The sequence below is a fragment of the Rousettus aegyptiacus genome, unplaced genomic scaffold (assembly GCF_014176215.1).
Source record: "Rousettus aegyptiacus isolate mRouAeg1 unplaced genomic scaffold, mRouAeg1.p scaffold_m13_p_9, whole genome shotgun sequence".
Classification (NCBI taxonomy): domain Eukaryota; kingdom Metazoa; phylum Chordata; class Mammalia; order Chiroptera; family Pteropodidae; genus Rousettus; species Rousettus aegyptiacus.
The window spans coordinates 86727706-86744561 of NW_023416312.1; the positions used below are offsets into that span (position 1 = coordinate 86727706).

General features: G+C 37.2%; 1 protein-coding gene across 4 annotated transcripts in view; it reads left to right on the forward strand.

Moving 5' to 3' along the window:
• Nucleotides 1-15475, forward strand: part of ZNF75D (zinc finger protein 75D) — a 60255-nt gene extending 44780 nt beyond the window's left edge. For all 4 annotated transcript variants that reach the window (XM_036226804.1, XM_036226805.1, XM_036226806.1 and 1 more), the window contains one exon: nucleotides 13819-15475. The gene's annotated coding sequence lies outside the window, so the exon portion shown is untranslated. The remainder of the gene's footprint in view (nucleotides 1-13818) is intronic.
• Nucleotides 15476-16856: the final 1381 nt, after the last annotated feature.

The following is a 16856-nucleotide window of genomic DNA, read 5'->3' on the forward strand; positions in this document are numbered from 1 at the left end:
GGTCCTCTGGGTTGAGGTATGGGAGTTGCCGTTCACCCTTGCATTTTGCAATTGTGGCTGGTAATAATCAACTTTGCTTCTCTGCCATCCCCACTTCCCTGCTGTCTCCACTTCTCTGCCTCCTGCCCTGATGACTGGGCACTGCCGCTGGTTACGGAAAGCTCAAAGCTCTCCAAGGCAGGGCTGTTCAGGGAACCTGCCGCAACTTCTCCCCTCCCCCTCCTCCTGCTTGGAGCTCCAGCTGTGAGAGGCAGCTTCTTTGTTTCTTCCAGTCCACCGCCTGACTCCCACGGTTCTGACATGTAGTAGCTCTTATGCGCAGATCCCACGTAAGTGTTTTGGTCTGTTTCTCCCTTTAGTTCTGTTAGTAATTGCTTTACATAATTTGGGGCTCTCTGATTGGGAGCATAGATATTATGCTGGTGTGCAAGTTGGATGTTTTTGGTTGAGTTTTAGATGTTCAGCTTATTGTTGTTTCAAGAGGAGAGATCTGGGGACATCTCTCATTCTGCCATGTTTCTGATGTTACTCTAATTATTTTAATGTCTCCATAGTATTTTCTTTTCCAAGATTTGGTATCTGATCCCATCACTCCTAAACCTTTTTTTCACAGGAAGCCTCTAATTACCCACACTTTACATTAAAACAGGAGATTAAGAGCTTCCTAAATTAAAAGAGACAGACTCTTATGGTTCAGCTGTCATGCTCCTTGGTACTCATCCAAAGGAGTTGAAAACTCATATCCATACAACAACCTGCACATGGAGGTTTGTAGCAGCTTTCTTTTTAATTGCCCAAACTTGGAAGTAACCAAGATGTTCTTTAGTATGTGAGTGGATAAATAAACTGTGATCCATGCAGACAATGGAATGTTATTCAACACTAAAAAGAAATGAGCTATCAAGTCATGAAAAGACATAGAAGAACTTAACTGTATACTACTAAGTGAAAGAAGCCAATCTAAAAAGGCTACATACTGTATGATAGCAATTGCGTGATAGTCTTGAAAAAGCAAAACTACAGACAGTAAAAAGATCAGTGGTAGCCCAGGGATGGAGTAGGGAGAAATTAACAAGCAGAGCACAGAAGATTTTTAGGGAAATGATGAATACATGTCATTATATATTTTTCCAGACCCAGAGAATGTATGACACCAAGAGTAAACTCTAATGTAAACTGTGGGCTCTGGGCAATAATGATGCATCAATGTAGGTTCATCAGTTCTAACAAATGTACCACTTGAGTGCCAGATATTGACTGTGAGGGAAGCTGAGTGTGTGTGGGGGCATAGGATATAAGGGAGATTGCTGTACCTTCTGCTCAGTTTTGCTGTGAACCTAAAACTGTTCTAAAAAAATAAAGTCTATTTAAAGAAAGAGAGAGAAAGACACTATTATGCGTTACTCAAGCTCCCAGTCAGGTTCATCGCGACCACTGGTAAAGGAGATTCTTCTACCATCACTGTTGAGTCCAAATACTATGCTGGTCCCTCAGCCTGCCACTGAAGGTTCTTCACGAAACCTGTCCCAGTGCCCCTCACTAGACTGAATCCTCTGCCTCCTCTTCTCCATGCATCTCCTCCACACTGGCCAAGCCAATCTCTCAGGTCTCCTCATTCTCATCCTTTGGGGGCTTGGGCACACACCATTCTCTCTTTAAATGTTTCACCCTCATCTCTGTTGTAACAAATACTTGTCGAATGGAAGATAGATGCCCCCAATTCTACCATCTCTATCCCATTTTGAGATATGGTTCTATGAGAAATCTAATATACACACAGCTCAGTTATTAACTGAGATCAAGGATGTTTCTGTTTTGGAGTATGCACTTGAAGGAATATCATGCACACATACCATACCTTTCTCTGAGAGAGATGGGAAGACGAAAGAAGGAAGAAGTCTTGACCTGCTGGGAGGAGGCAGTGTCTTGCCACGAGGGGTGTGTAATTATCCCACACCTGGGCCTCATTCCTGGCTCTTAGATATGATCTAGAGGATGGATATCCACAGCTACAGGGTGAACCCTAAAGGGGGGCACACAAAGTATGATCGTATTGTATCTGTACTTTGTCAGGAGGCCCTGATCCTTCACTCCAGTGCCATGGAAGACAGACTAATTCTGGTGAGTCTCAACCAAATATCAAATGTAAGCACAGTCCATTTGGGTCAGAGTGAATTACATTAGGGTAACATCCCAGATTTAAATCCCCTGCTGGGACATTTTTATTAAATGGTTTTCTGGAGCCCTACTTCTCATATGGGCTTTTTCATTCTTATGAGATAATTCTAAAGAAGGCTTGACTTTTGAAGCCCAGTGCAAGGGCTTTGAACACATCCATGTTTGTCTCTCAGAAGAAGTTAATGAGTTTCCTGTAAGAGAAAACTGTGTTATCACAGGTCTAACCAAGATGGTGACATTGTTGTAGATAACAATATCTGTGGGCCAAAGAAGCCCACATCGTTGATGGCTCAATATTGCCTCCTGTCCAGGATGTGCACTGCTTGGAGCAGATCAGAAAATAATTTTACACCTCCTACAGGTTGCCATTTAATCCTACTCTGGGAGATTCTTTCTGTACCACCATCAGGACCAGGATGCTTCTGGTTACGAATGCTGCTTCAGAGGCAGAACCCTGTAGTCAGGAGCTCACAGTTCTCCTTCTGCCTAATGTTAACCTGGAATGAATCTAGCCTCAGAGATAGACAAAGCTCACACCAGAAACAAAAGATCTCAGCAGTTCTTCTTGTCAAGTGGTTTTGGTGTCCGTCAAGTGCATGACTCTCGAGCATTTGGGCTCCTCTCTGAGCCTTCCTGCTTTCTCCCTCTCCAAGCCCTTGCTTGGCAAGGTGAAATCAAAACCAGTTTCATTCATCATGGCAGTCTACTCTCAGGTGTTCAAAGCTTAATCATTGCTCAAAAGGTTTGAATGGGGTTGATATTTACATTTGGAGATATACAAGAGTATTGACGACAAATTTTACAGAGAGTGATATGGTGTCAGGGCATCATGGACTATCACAATGTGGATTCAGTTGGTCAACAATTTGCCTTGTGCACAAAGATCAGAAAATGCCTAATCATGGCCAAGCACATCACAGGCCTCAATTGCAGGCTATGTCCATTCTTTTTGACCCTTTCTTCCCACTGGCACTAGGAAATGGAAGACTTGTAAATATGGCAAGCCTGGTGATAGCATTCGAGCTCCGTTACTGTGTTTCAAGGTGGCAGAAACTATATGACTGGATCATAAGCTGCAACTATCTTGGTCCAATTTTCCAAGCAGTTGCCCTTCTGTTATACTAGTTTTTTTTAAAGGGGGAGAGGATGTACCGATGTACCAATAATGAGAACAGATCCTTAAACAGTGTCTCTTCAAAAGCAATTAAGCAGATTGAAAGAGGTAGTGTTAAATACAACCCAATCATTCAATTGGTTGTGGTCACTATTTAAAAAATCCACTCCTCAGCATTCCAACCACTCATTCCTATATCCCAACAAATGGCATTTTTCGAGGACCTCTTCTGTGCCAGATACTGTTCTGGGTACCAGGAAGATAAATGGTCAAGGTTGGAGGTGAGGGCACTCTGGCTGTGGATATTGCATAAACAATGACAAGGGGGAGGTCAAAGTTTTGGGGTCAATGGCATGATGTTGTTGGAGTGAAATGCAGTCTGTAGGTGACTAATGAAGGGTGTTGATGATAAAACAAGAAAGTGAAATGGAAGGCTGACCACAGACACCATTTATTGACTGACCCTGGGGAGGGAGCATAGTGACCAGATTAGCATTTTGTAAAGGTCCTGCTGGCTGCAGTTGAGAAGAGGCATTTGTTACAAGCTTCTGTTAATGAGTGAGACTGCATCATGCAAAGAGGTGTGGGTAGGTGAGCACAGGGCCCCAGAAAGATGTGGTCCCAAGAGTGTAGGAGGAGCTTTCTACACCTCCTGGTTGTCACTGCAAACAGGCCCCAGTGTGGGGTGCTCTTTTGCCACATCACTCAGCCATGAAAGGCCCAGATTTGGAATCGGAAAGAGCTGGATTCAAATTCTGCTGCTGCCACTTATGAGTTATGGGACCTGTGGCAAATCACTAATCCTGGTTCAGCCTCAGTCCCCTCTCTAATAGTAAATTGACCTCACGGAGCTGTGGCAGAGTGAAATAAGACATGCATGCTGTGAGACAGTGTTGCACCATAGGAAGTATCAGTAAATGGTACCTGCTACCATTGGTGTGATCATCTCTGTGCACAGGTCAGTGGGGGCCTTAGAACTGGCTGAAGAACTGGTTCTGACAAAAGGGAGTGGGAACCCTGTGTTAGGGGAGCTGAGAAGGCAGAGAGCATGGAGTTGACTGGGGCCTTGATTAAAATAGTGTCAGTGGCAAGCATTGCTGGGGCAGATGGCTTGTTGGGGCCATATTCAAAAAAGGGAGGAGATATGTAGATGTGGCCTGAGGCTAAGAAGGAAAGCACGTTGTCAGGAGCCCGCTGTGAGAGTTTGGTCTGGTTTGGTTTTGGTGAGAGTTGTGAGGATGTGTATAGGACAAATATAATGGTTGATCTTTTCCTTCGGTCTCATGTGTGTTTGGATTCATTTAGTTGGAGCAAAGGAAAAATCGCCTTCTGCTGTTCAATCAGCGTTGCCAGTGGAGACAATCTCAACAGGATTCCTTTATTCCCTCACTGGTGTCCTAAAGCAGTGATTCTCAGTGCAGATTTGGCCCCCAGGGGACAGACAGTGGATGACGTCTGGAAACAGTTGTGATTATCCTGACCACAGAGTGCTGCTGGCTTCTGGTTGGCAGAGGTCTGGAATGCTGTTAAGCTCCTGCAATACTCAGGTCGCCCCCACCACAGAGGATTGTCCAGCCCCAAGTGCCTCAACCACTAGTGCAAGGTTGAGAAACCCAGGATGGAAGAGGTGTTTCTTGCAAACCTAATGTGCACCTGCATTAGGAATTGGGAGCAGGTGATGAGACAGATGTGGTCTCTGGCGTATAGTCTCGGCATGGGTGGGTGAGTGGGGGAAGATGGTTTAGAAGAACAACTGGATTCAGCCTTTCGAAGGCCACCCTGGGAGAAAATGGGCTGTGGAAGAAGCACAAGACAGGGACCCCACTGGTCCTCTGGGGAGGATGGACATGTAAAGTGACACAGGAAAAGGAGCAAATATTAGCCAGGGAAGGAGCGAGGGGACAAAATCTTTGGAAAGGTTTCCAAGAGAGGACAGAGCTTTCATGTTGCAGCCCTGTCCTGTCTTCATCTTTGCTCCTCTTGGTGCATCTTCCAGCCACGCCCTCCAGCATCTTATAGTTTTTCTCAGTTATTTAAAATTTCTTATTTTACATGATCTTTGTCCAGAAACTGAAAAGGAAAAATTTATATTTTTTCTACATAATAATGTAAAATACCTGCGCAGCAAAACAAAACAAAACAACCCAAAACCAATGCAAAACAAACACAGATAAAGAATTATAAAATGACAATTGAGTAATATATTTGCAACATGCATGACAAAGGGCTGATTTGCCTAATTTATTCAGAGCTCGAAATCAAAAGTTTAAAAAAAAGATTAAAAACCTAATAGAAGAAAGATGAAATAAAAAAAGGGTACAAAGAAAATGGAAATTACTAACAGGGAGAAAATGTTAAACCTCACTTGTAATAAAACAAATGTAAACCAAAGTGATCATAGTCTATAATTTCTTACCTTGCAAATTGCCAAAAGTTAAATGAAAAGTTAAATGACACCTGGTACTATGAAGGACTGGATATTGATTAGAACTTGCGTACTCATGCATGGTTGTAAAAACATTAAGTAATAGAACTTTATGGAGGACAAGTTGAAAATATCTATTAAATTTCTAAATGCATGTAGCCATTGAGCAAGACTCTATTTGGAATTTATACTATAGAAATATTTGTATAATTTCACCAAGATATACATAGATTCACATATTATATATAAGATGTTCATTGCAACATTTTTGATCATAGCAAAAAAAAAAAAAAAGAAAAGAAAAGAAAAATATCCCCCCAAAAGAGACAAAACTTGAAGCTACCAACTTTCTGAACAAGGTCAAATTACTAGCATTTTTTTTTTTATAAAAAGAGACTTGATGGTAGATGAAGAAAGCAAGAATCAAGTATCAAAACCAAGTTCAAGGTTAGCACACAAATAGCAGAAATATTAACTTTACATGGAGAGAACTACTGCATCCTCATCTTTCTATCTCCCCTGCCCAGGATCTCAGAAAACTGAGTCAATGAAGTGAAGTTATGGGTGTTTTTTCCTTTCTTTGTACTTATCTGGGTACTCTAAATTTTCTATAATGAGCATGGATGAAGTATAAGGTTGTTTATTTGGACTCATTCTTATTTTTGGAGATAGACCTGTATTGATATGAACTTTCTTCTCATGACTGCTTTTGCCATATCCCAAAAGTTTTGATATGTTGTTCCATCATTATCATTCATTTCTATGTATTTCTTGATCTTTTTTATTTCTTCCCTGATCTGGTCATTCTTAAGTAGTATTTTCTTTAATCTCCATATATTTGTGGTTCTTCACATTCTTTTTACAGTTGATCTTCAGCTTTGAAGCATTATGATCAGAGAATATGCTCGGTATGATTTCATTCCTCTTATGTTTGTTGAGCCTATCTCCATTGTCCAGTATGTGGTCAATTCATGAGAATGTTCCATGTGTACTAGAGAAGAATGTATAAGCAGCTGTTGTACGATGGAAGGCTCTGTAAATGTCAATTATGTCTAGTTGGTCTAATGTGTCATTTAAGAACGTTATTTCCTTATTGATTTTCTGTATGGATGACCTGTCCATATCTGACAGTGGCGTATTTAGGTCCCCTACTATGATAGTGTTTTGGCCTGTTTCTCCCTTTAGTTCTGTTAGTAATTGCTTTATATATTTTGAGGCTCCCTGATTGGGAGCATAGATATTAATAAGTGTTATGTCTTCTTCGTGCATGATTCCCTTTATCATTATGAAGTGTGTCTCAGTATCTTTCTTTACCCTTTTCATTTTGAAGTCTATTTCATCCAATATTAGTACCACTACTCCTGCTTTTCTCTGAATGCCATTTGCTTGGAATATCATTTTCCACCATTTCATTTTGAGTCTATATTTGTCGTTGGAACTCAGATGTGTCTCCTGAAGGCAGCGTATGGTTGGCTTTTGTTTTTTTTTAATCCAATCCGCAATTCTGTGCCTTTTTATTAGTGAGCTTAGTTAATTTATATTTAGGGCGATTGTTGAAATATGAAGTTTTCCTATAAACTTTTTATGTTTTGCTTTCTGGTAGCTTGGTGTTTCCATTGCTTCCTTTTTGTGTATGTGTCATTTTTTTGTATTTTGTATTTTGTATTTTGATTGTGTTTTGTGGGCTTTCCATCTGATCCTTCTTGTTTTATGTTATATACTTAATTTATGAATCTTTGAGGTGTGGTTATCATAAGGAATATATAGAGGACAGTTATATAAATATATATATATATGTGCATATATATATATATGTGCACATATTGTGTGTGTATACACCCATTTTCTTCTGCATGTGCCTTATCTCCATTTCCCTTTGCAAATTTGGATCTTTAAATCCTTTTTTTGTCATTGTTGTATCAATTTGTTCCTGTGTATACTGAACATTCATTATTATCTTGCTATAGCTAATCTCTTCTTATTGTTTAAGCCTATAATGCCCTGTTCTTAGTAAATTTTGCACTTCTCTGCTTCTATCTGCCTGCTAGTCACCTCACTCCTAGTTATGCATTTTTTTTGGTCATTTTGTTTTAGGTGAGCTGACCCCTTTCAATATTTCCTGCAATGCTATACTCGTAGTGGAGAATTCCCTATTTTTTAAAATATTTATTTCTCTTTCATATCTAAAAGAGAACTTTGTATGATACATTATTCTTTGCTGGTAGTTCCTTTCATTTAATAGTTTGAATATTTGATTTCACTCCTTTCTGGCTTGTAAGGTTTGTGCTGAGAAGGTTAATGATAATCTAATGGGTTTTCCTTTATAAATTACCATCTTCTTTTCCCTGGCTGCCCTGAAAATTCTTTTTTTTTGTCATTTATTTTTGATAATTTTAATACAATGTGTCTTGATGAAGGCCTTTTGGGGTTGAAATAATTGGATGTTATGTTGACTTCCTGAATTCCAAGCTCATTTTTTACATTTGGGAAATTCTTATCAACTGTTTATCTGAAATGCTTTCTAATTCCGGCTCCTTTTCCTCTCCTTCAAGGATGCCCATTATTCTTATGTTTCCTCTCCTGATGGTATCAGCTAGTTCTTGTATTTTTCTTTCATTATTTTTCATTCTTCCTTCTGATTTATATCTAGATTTCTGTCTTAAATATCACTGAGCCTTTCTTCCATTAGGTTGGCTCTATTTCCCGAGCTTGCTATTTCATTTTTCATCTCTTTCAGCATGTTCTTCATCTCCAGAAGTACTATTTGTTTCTTTTTGAAGGTTTCAACCTCTTTGCTAAAAAATGTATTCTGACGAACTAGTTGTTTTTTCAATTACTGAAATTATTGATGTGGATATTTTGGATCTCATTGAGTTTTTTCAGAGGTACCATCCTGAATTCTCTGTCAGTTAAGTAGCATATTTCTATGTCATTCAGCTTATTTTCTTGAGATTTTTCTCTTTCTTTCTGAGCTGCCATGACGCCTTGGTTGTTCATGGTGTTTAATAGACTATTTCTCCACCTGGGCATTAATGGAAGTGTATTCTGCTTTTTTCCCAGAAAGAAGATATTATATCAAGGTCTCTCTTAGCATGTTACAAATAAGACCTTTTTCTTTTGGTTTCCAGTAGGTGGCATCTAAGCCTCTTGGATCCCTGCTTTATGTAAAGTCTTAATAATAACTTTTTTCCCCCTTATATTCAATCACACTTGCTACCCTGTCTCATTTCCTGTCAGTATTAGTAACAGTTTCGGTAGCGTTTGCTCGGATTCCCCTGGGGCTCCATGGTGTTTCACCTCAGAGGATATGAGGAGAGAGGCCCTCTCATTGGGGGATGAGGGCTGTGGCTCAACCCTGGTTTGCAACAGCTGGTGGTAAAAATCAACTGTTGTTTCTCTACTGTCCCTGCTTCTCTTCTGTCCCTACTTCTTTGCTTTCTGCCCTGAACCTTGGGCACTCTCGTCAGCTGAGTGGAGCTCACATCACTCCCAAGCAGGGCTATTCAGGGAACTCACTGCACCTTCTTCCCTCCACCTCCTCCTACTGGGAGCTCCTGCTGGGAGAGGCAGCTTCTTTATTTCTTCCAATCCGCTGCCCGACACCTGGGGTTCTGACCTGTGGTATCTCTTATGCACAAATTCCACAGTCAGATGAGCTGGTGTGCAGTTTGGTGTTTTTATTAAGTTTTAGATGTTCAGCTTATTGTTGTTTCAAGGGGAGATATCTGGGGATGTCTCTCACTCTGCCATTTTTCTGGCATCCCTCCTTGCTTTACATTTTTAATAAATTGAATCAATTTTGGATAAACACAATCCTTCAGTTCACCTTTTTCTCTATATCACCCTTAGTTCTTATGTCCAGCCACCTCTTTACTTTTACTTTATCTGCTGCATCTCATTTGAATTTGTGACTCTAGGTATAGTTGAAGAAAATGTCTTAGAAATCAGCATAGTATAGATATTCCTGTGTACTATCATCTGGTTTTAATAATAAACTACTTTTTTATGTAATAATATGCTTTCACTGAATTATTTGGAATTACTGATATAAGATGGTTTTAGTCCAACAAAGAAAAAGAAATTTATTAGGTTCTGTTAATAAGGTGATAGTAATAAGCTGCAAAATATTAGTCTAATGATGATTTCATGAAGATGATCAGTAGGTCATCATACTAATGAGTAAGAGGAAAGAATGGGTGAATTTCTCTCTTTGTTCTTGCTTATTTGGCTATATATAGTGAGAAATGTCATAAGAAAAGAAGTTCAAAGAGTTTCAGAAGTGGAGAAAATCTTCCTGTCCTCAAAGCCTTGAAAGAAGTAGATAAATTACATTAAAACCTTGAGACATGCAGGTTAGATGACTTACCAAAGAGATTGACTGAGCACAGAATAATTATTGAAACAACATTGGATCACATAGTAAAAATAATTTTATTGTACTCTATGACATCTAGCCTTTTACAGTACCTCTTTGATAGTGTTTTAGCTTGATATTTATTATATGTCTAAAACATTTTTTTGTTCTTTTTTGTTTTTTTTTCTCATTTATGGTTCTTTATTGGGGTTATTCTTCAGTCTATAGTCTATTCTGTTCAGATGTTTTACTTAGCAAAATCAAAACTATGTACATGGAAAAGGTTGTTGTTCACCCATTCTGGTTTCCTTGATCAATATAGCAAACATAACCTTGGCTTTAAAGTCCTGCTCAACATTTATAATTAGGAGGAAACATTCTGAAGAAAATTTACTGCTATCTGGCTAAGTACTAAATTTCTATTGGCATCAAGTACAGACTCTAAAACTGCAACTTCTCACTGAAAACAAAATTGCCATGATAAAAGATTGTTCCTTTGGACAATACTCTTCTCTAGTAAGTTGAACACAGATCAATTTGAGGGAATCAATCAATAAAAACAAACAAACAAACAAACAAAGGCAATATACCTTTGTTCTTTTTTCTAGACAAATCACAGCCACAGAAACACTTTAAAAAGTTGTCTCTCCTGAAATAACTTCATCATGATTCACCAAATCACAAAATCACTTTTATCGTCACAACATTTTAAAACTGTTGAAAGCTTAGATTATGTTTCCTCCAAACCCTTCATGTTATACATGAGAACACTGAGACATAGGCAGGACAGAGTGACTTGGAGCTTTACATAGTCTGTTGCTCAATCATCATGATGGAAACACTCAGTAATGCTGCCTAGAGATGTATATTTAAATACTCCATGTGGTTTTAACAGATATTTTTAAATATACCTAACTCGATTCCAAGTGGCTTTTTGTAGAACCGAGATTAGAAACTAACTGTTATAGCTATTAACCAAAAATTAAAGTATTGGCGCAAACTATCTATAAAGAAAAAAGGCAGAGCTCTAACTTCTCTTTTCAGATATTATATAATGTGCAGATTTCACTAAAAGTAAGACGAAGAAAAGAAGATGGGAATGAAAAAAGGAAGGGAATAAAGGAAGAAAGGCATGGTATGTCTCAGATTTCTTTACTTGAACAAGGAGTTCTGAAGGCTTAAGAGAACTCAGGAAAGTCAGAGAGCCCTACAGATCCTAGCTCCAAGAAAACAGAATAAAGTCAAAGATGGGAATTACAATTTTTAAACTACCAGTGGCCTTCTTTTTGTTCCTCCTCTGCAATCCTCCTCTCCCCAATCTGTTATTGAGCAACGTTAGATTAAAATAAGGTTACCATATTTCAAATCAAGTAGTAAGCAGAAAATTTTAAATATGAGATGGTAGGTTAATACTGTTAACCTACAATTAAAAAGCAAAAATGAGAGGCAATAAGCATTTATTTTAGATCAAAGAATTGCAATTTAAGGAGCACGGGTTCTGGAAGAAACCCAAATAATATCCTGATTATGGAGTGAATGCAATGGGGTTTTTATAAGAAAAGAAAAGGAATAATTACATGAATAGAAGAAATTTCCATTTGTGCTAGCAAGCTGTAAGTTACTCTTTAGCTATACATGGTTGGTTACTAATTCTATATTCAAACAGAGAGTCCATTATCATCAGTCCCTGTGGTCACCATGTCTGCTTTCCTGCTGCCTTTACAATTGTTTGTAAGACAAAGTTGATTTGATACAGTCCAAAGATCTGGCCCAGTTCAAACAGTCCAATAGTTCAAGGAGCAAGATGTGTAAGGCAGGTCCTCTGGAATGGCTGTCTGGCTCCATTTTGAAATGTCTCTATGTCAACTTTCACAATGTTATTGAAAAAAGTAAGAAACAAAGAAATAAGAAAAACAACAAATTAATACAATATTATACATAATGCAGAGAAAGTATAATTCTAGAAAAAAAGGATTATTCACAGATAGTGTAAGAGAAAGCCATATTCTTCTCAAACGGCACTCAGAAATTTCAAATTATGAAATCATGGGAAAAAGTAAAACTAAAGAAGAAATGATAAGATAAAGAAGAAATAGCCAACAATGATCTGGCAAAGTTTATATAAAAATAGGAAAAAACAAAGCCATTGCTGAAATGAAACCACATTAGAAGCATCAGGAATCAGAATAGATAGTGCAGGAAAAAAGAAGACCAGTATGAGGAAATAGAATATAAAATTTTTAAAAAGACAAAGAAATAAAAGGCACTAAAAGAAGGCAATAGATGTGGAAAGGAGAGAATAAAGAGCTAATCTATGGGTCATTGTTATTCCTATAACAATTCTCAATTGGATAATTTATTTTTAAAAAATTATTTTAAAATCATTTTATAAAAGGGGAAATATCGGGCTGATTTTTTAAGTCTCTTCTGCAACTTTTAGTGTTAGAAGGTGTACTAGTTTACCAATTACTAACTGTATTAAAAAAAACAGAAATTAATTATATCACAGTTCTGGAGACTAGAAGTCTGAGATCAAGGTATTAGAAAGGTTAGTTTTTTTTCTGAGAACTGTGAGGGAAAATCTGCTCCCTGCTTCTCTTCTAGCTTCTTGTGGTTTGCTGGCAATATTTGGTATTTCTTAGTGTATTAGCATCCTTCAGAGAAACAGAACCATTAGGATGAATATTTTACTATTTTTGTGTGTGTTTTATTTTGGTTGTTTTTAACCAATAGGATAGATAGATAATCAATAGATGAGATAAGTGATGATAGATAGATAGATAGATAGATAGATAGATAGATAGATATGATATAGACATAGACATAGACATAGACATAGATATAGATATAGATAGATAGATAATAGATGATAGGGGAATGATACATGAAAGATGATAGATGATAGATGGTGATGATAGATGATAGATAGTTAGATAAATGAGAGAGAGAGAGAGAGAGAGAGAGAGAGAGAGAATTGGCATTTGACTACTGAGGCCAAGAGGTCCTAAGATCTGGAGTCAGCAAGCTGGAGACACAGGAGAGCCAATCGTATAGTTCTAGTCTGAGTTCAAGAGAGTTGAAGGTGTAAGTTGCCGTAGGTTCAAGACCTCCAAAAAGCCAATGTTTCAGTCCAAATCCCAAGCCAGAAAAAATCTATGTCTTAGCTCAAGCAGCCAGTTTTCCCTCTTATTCAGATTTCTTTATTCATAGGAAGGTCAGCCCTTTTGTTCTATTTGAGACTTCCAACTGATTGGAATGAGCACACCTGCATTAGAAAGGGCAATCTGCTTTACACAGTCTACCAAGTCAAATGTTAATCTCATTCAAAAGACACCCTCACAGATACACTTAGAATAATGATTGCCAAATACCTCGATACTGGTGGCGCAGTCAAGGTCACACATAAAATTAACCATCATATTTATCTTCTGTTGCATCACCCTGATCTCTACCTTCATCTTCACATGGTATTTTCCCTGTGTACATGTATGCATCCAAATTTCCTATTTATTTATTTATTTATTTATTATTTTTTAATTTCTCCTTTTTTATAAGGACTCCAAGTCATGTTGGATTAGGGCCCCACCCTACCAGAATGTTGTTGTTTTAACTAATTACATCAGCAATGACTCTATTTCCAAATAAGGTCACATTCTGAGATACCATGGGTTAGCATTTCAACATATGAATTTTGGAGGGCACATAATTTAACTCATAACAGAAAGCATACCAATGATTTTTTTTCAGAATTAAGAAGATAAGTGTGACACAAGAATTGTGAAAGTTTCTAAGCAGGACCTTGAGTTGCACGACTCCAAAGATCACAGTCTCAGAGAGTGCAAGGTGAGTTCTGAAATAAACAACTATATATATCCCATTTTAAGTGGATAATGCCCCCTGGGGTTAAATGACAGCAGTGTTTGAGTATTTTGCAGGCAACAGAAAATCTTCTTAGATATGCACCAAAACCAGAAATATAGACACTCATGAAGCTACCTTGAAAAATTGATAATTTAATGTCCATTGCAAAATAGAGTTGATCATCACCAAAATCACAGAAAATGATTTAGGGCAGGATGAACAATGTATTAAAGGACAGTGGGATTGTGATTAGACGTGTGTGCAATAAGAACTTTTTCTTTATAAAAGTATACACTATTCAAATACTTTTATACTAAGCTTGCATTATCTTATAATCAAAATCTAATTTTTAAAAGTCATTTTGTTTAGTTCTTATTTGAGGTAATAATACTAAATACAAGTCTTTTCAAATGAGCACTATTACTGTTTTCTTTGAACACCAAATATCATCCTAACAATTTATATTTGTATATTGCTATAGAATTAAAAAATAATTTTACAGTATCATTTTGTTAATGCAGCAGCCTAATTACTTTGATGCATGTATTTTACCTGTATTAAATATCTTGCCTCTGATCTAGCTATAAAATGTGCACCTGGAGTCCATTTAGTACACAGTTCATTATAATATGTTTAAAATATTTTTGTTGAATTTATGATTCTGAAATATTCTAGGCTAAAATAAACTCTTGGCTAAAAAGAACACTTAAAGGAATTCTTTGAGATATTATGATAATGCTAGGTGTGCATGTGGGTAGACATCGGCATATAAAATCTAGTTTTAAATCAGCATCCAAACAAATTCTCTTTTCTGTGAGCCTTTGCTTCATTAGATTTTACCACATTTTTTACTTATGTTGAATTGCAATCTCATTTTTAAAATGAAATAATTTGAATAAACTCATGTTTGTTAAACATCTGTCCATCTTTGAAATAAGATCAAACTGGCTTTAAATATGAACTCTAAGCCTCTTGAATCTATCCTTTCCCTTTGAATATCAAGGAAACAAAGCCTTAAGCTTACTTTTTAAATTATTTTATAATTTTTCAGGATACGATACAGGTAGCTAAGGATCCAGATACAAATTCAGTGCAAAGAAATGGAAGATTAGAAAATTAGGACTTGCTAGGCAGGCTAGTGGGATGGATATTTTGTTGATAAAATATTGCAAAAATGGTGCTGGTGAGGATTTAAGTTCACTGTTGTCATGGAGACCTTTGTGTCTGGCTGAAATCTATTCTCTTTTTTTAAGATGGCAACCACTTGGCTTGTAGTATCTCTGATGCTTCTTGCTTTGCTTTCCCTTAAAATGTAAGCAGAAATTAAACTATGTTAATTCAGTGTCCTGACTTTTTGCAGCTGTTCTCCACTACATTTATGAATTTTTAAATCTCATCTATGGTTCATTTTAGCCATGGTACTGGGAGAGAAGAGCATATTGTTGTGGTATGTTCAAATCTAAGACCCACAGAGCCAATTGAGATTAATCATGAGCCTTTATTAGCCGGCCCACGACTGACTCTCTTCCACGCAGGGTTAGAGGAGATCAGCTTGGGGTCTTTGTTTGAGGCAGTTTATGAATACTCTGACTACATCTTAGAACAAAGAGAGAGAGTAAGGAAATTACAGAAAGCAGAAGTTAACCGTTAATGTCCTTTACAAAGATAAATGTATCTGGGGAATTGCTAGATCAAACATAGCCTGGTAGACAGTCTTGTTATCTGTATCTTGGAATGTTGGGCCCCTTCCTGGGACTTTGGTGCCTTGAGGAATCACCTCCTTGTTACTGATTTACTGGGAAGTCTTCACTCTTACAATTTCAAAAGAGGCAGCTCACAAAGCCCAAAACTACATTAAACAAGTTAGCAGTTTACAGAAGCAGAAGTCGGCCATTAACGCAATACAAATACATCACCTCGTACTACACTCTGGTTAATAAGTGAGCAGATTACAGAAGCAGACACTGACCATCTTCATATCCTATACATTTCCTAAACCCACACCCAAGCAAGTAGGACAACTTTTGGTATCTAAAGATATGTATTCCCTGTAGCTGACTTAGCTAGTTAGCTCACTTTGAAAATTTTCCACCCTTAACAAGATGAGTAGAATGCCTGGAAGTACCTGCACTGTTGCCTAGGGAAGGAGGGAAGAGTGACCTTCCATCTTTGTTTGCCTGAACTAAAGCTTTGAAATATTTAAAGATCATTTCTTGACAGACAATACAACAAAGGTTAAAAATAGTAAAAACTAAATGTATTTTTAGATGCTTTCAATATTAATGTTGTTTTTATGATGATTTTAGCTAAAATTTCTACAATTAAACTTGAGAGTTATGTGTAGAAAACACAGTATGCTTTATTTCTGGTCCTACAGTTGTCAGGTCACTTTATTCAGTGACTCCAGTATCGATATAGGAAAAGCCAAATAACCAAATTAAATAAAAATCAGTTTTAAGGATCGATATGCTATTTCCCATGTGCCAGTTTCATCAAATAATCATATAACAATTTAATAACTGTCTTTAATAAAAAGTGGTGTATTAATAAATATATACTTTAGATTTTATGAAAATTATGACTATCCATGGTTAAATAAAAACAACTCAATAAGAAGTCACTCAACTAGTATCAGTATTTAAGTTGATAATGTTTTGTGATATGATCTTTGGGAGTACATTAAAGAAAGCCAATTTTGTCTTCTTCATTATCATGTCAGAAGCAGAAAAAAACACCTTCGTTCTCTAACCCTACATCTATTCTTTCAATAAGAAGTCCTGGAGATATGGTAATTGCTTAGCAGACCATTAACAAAAATGCAATGAAATCAGGTCCCACAGAAGCCTAAATTCTTGTACTCAAATACATATGTGAAAGAGAGAACCTGTAACATGATAAAGTTGATTTCTGGTTTTGTCCATAAA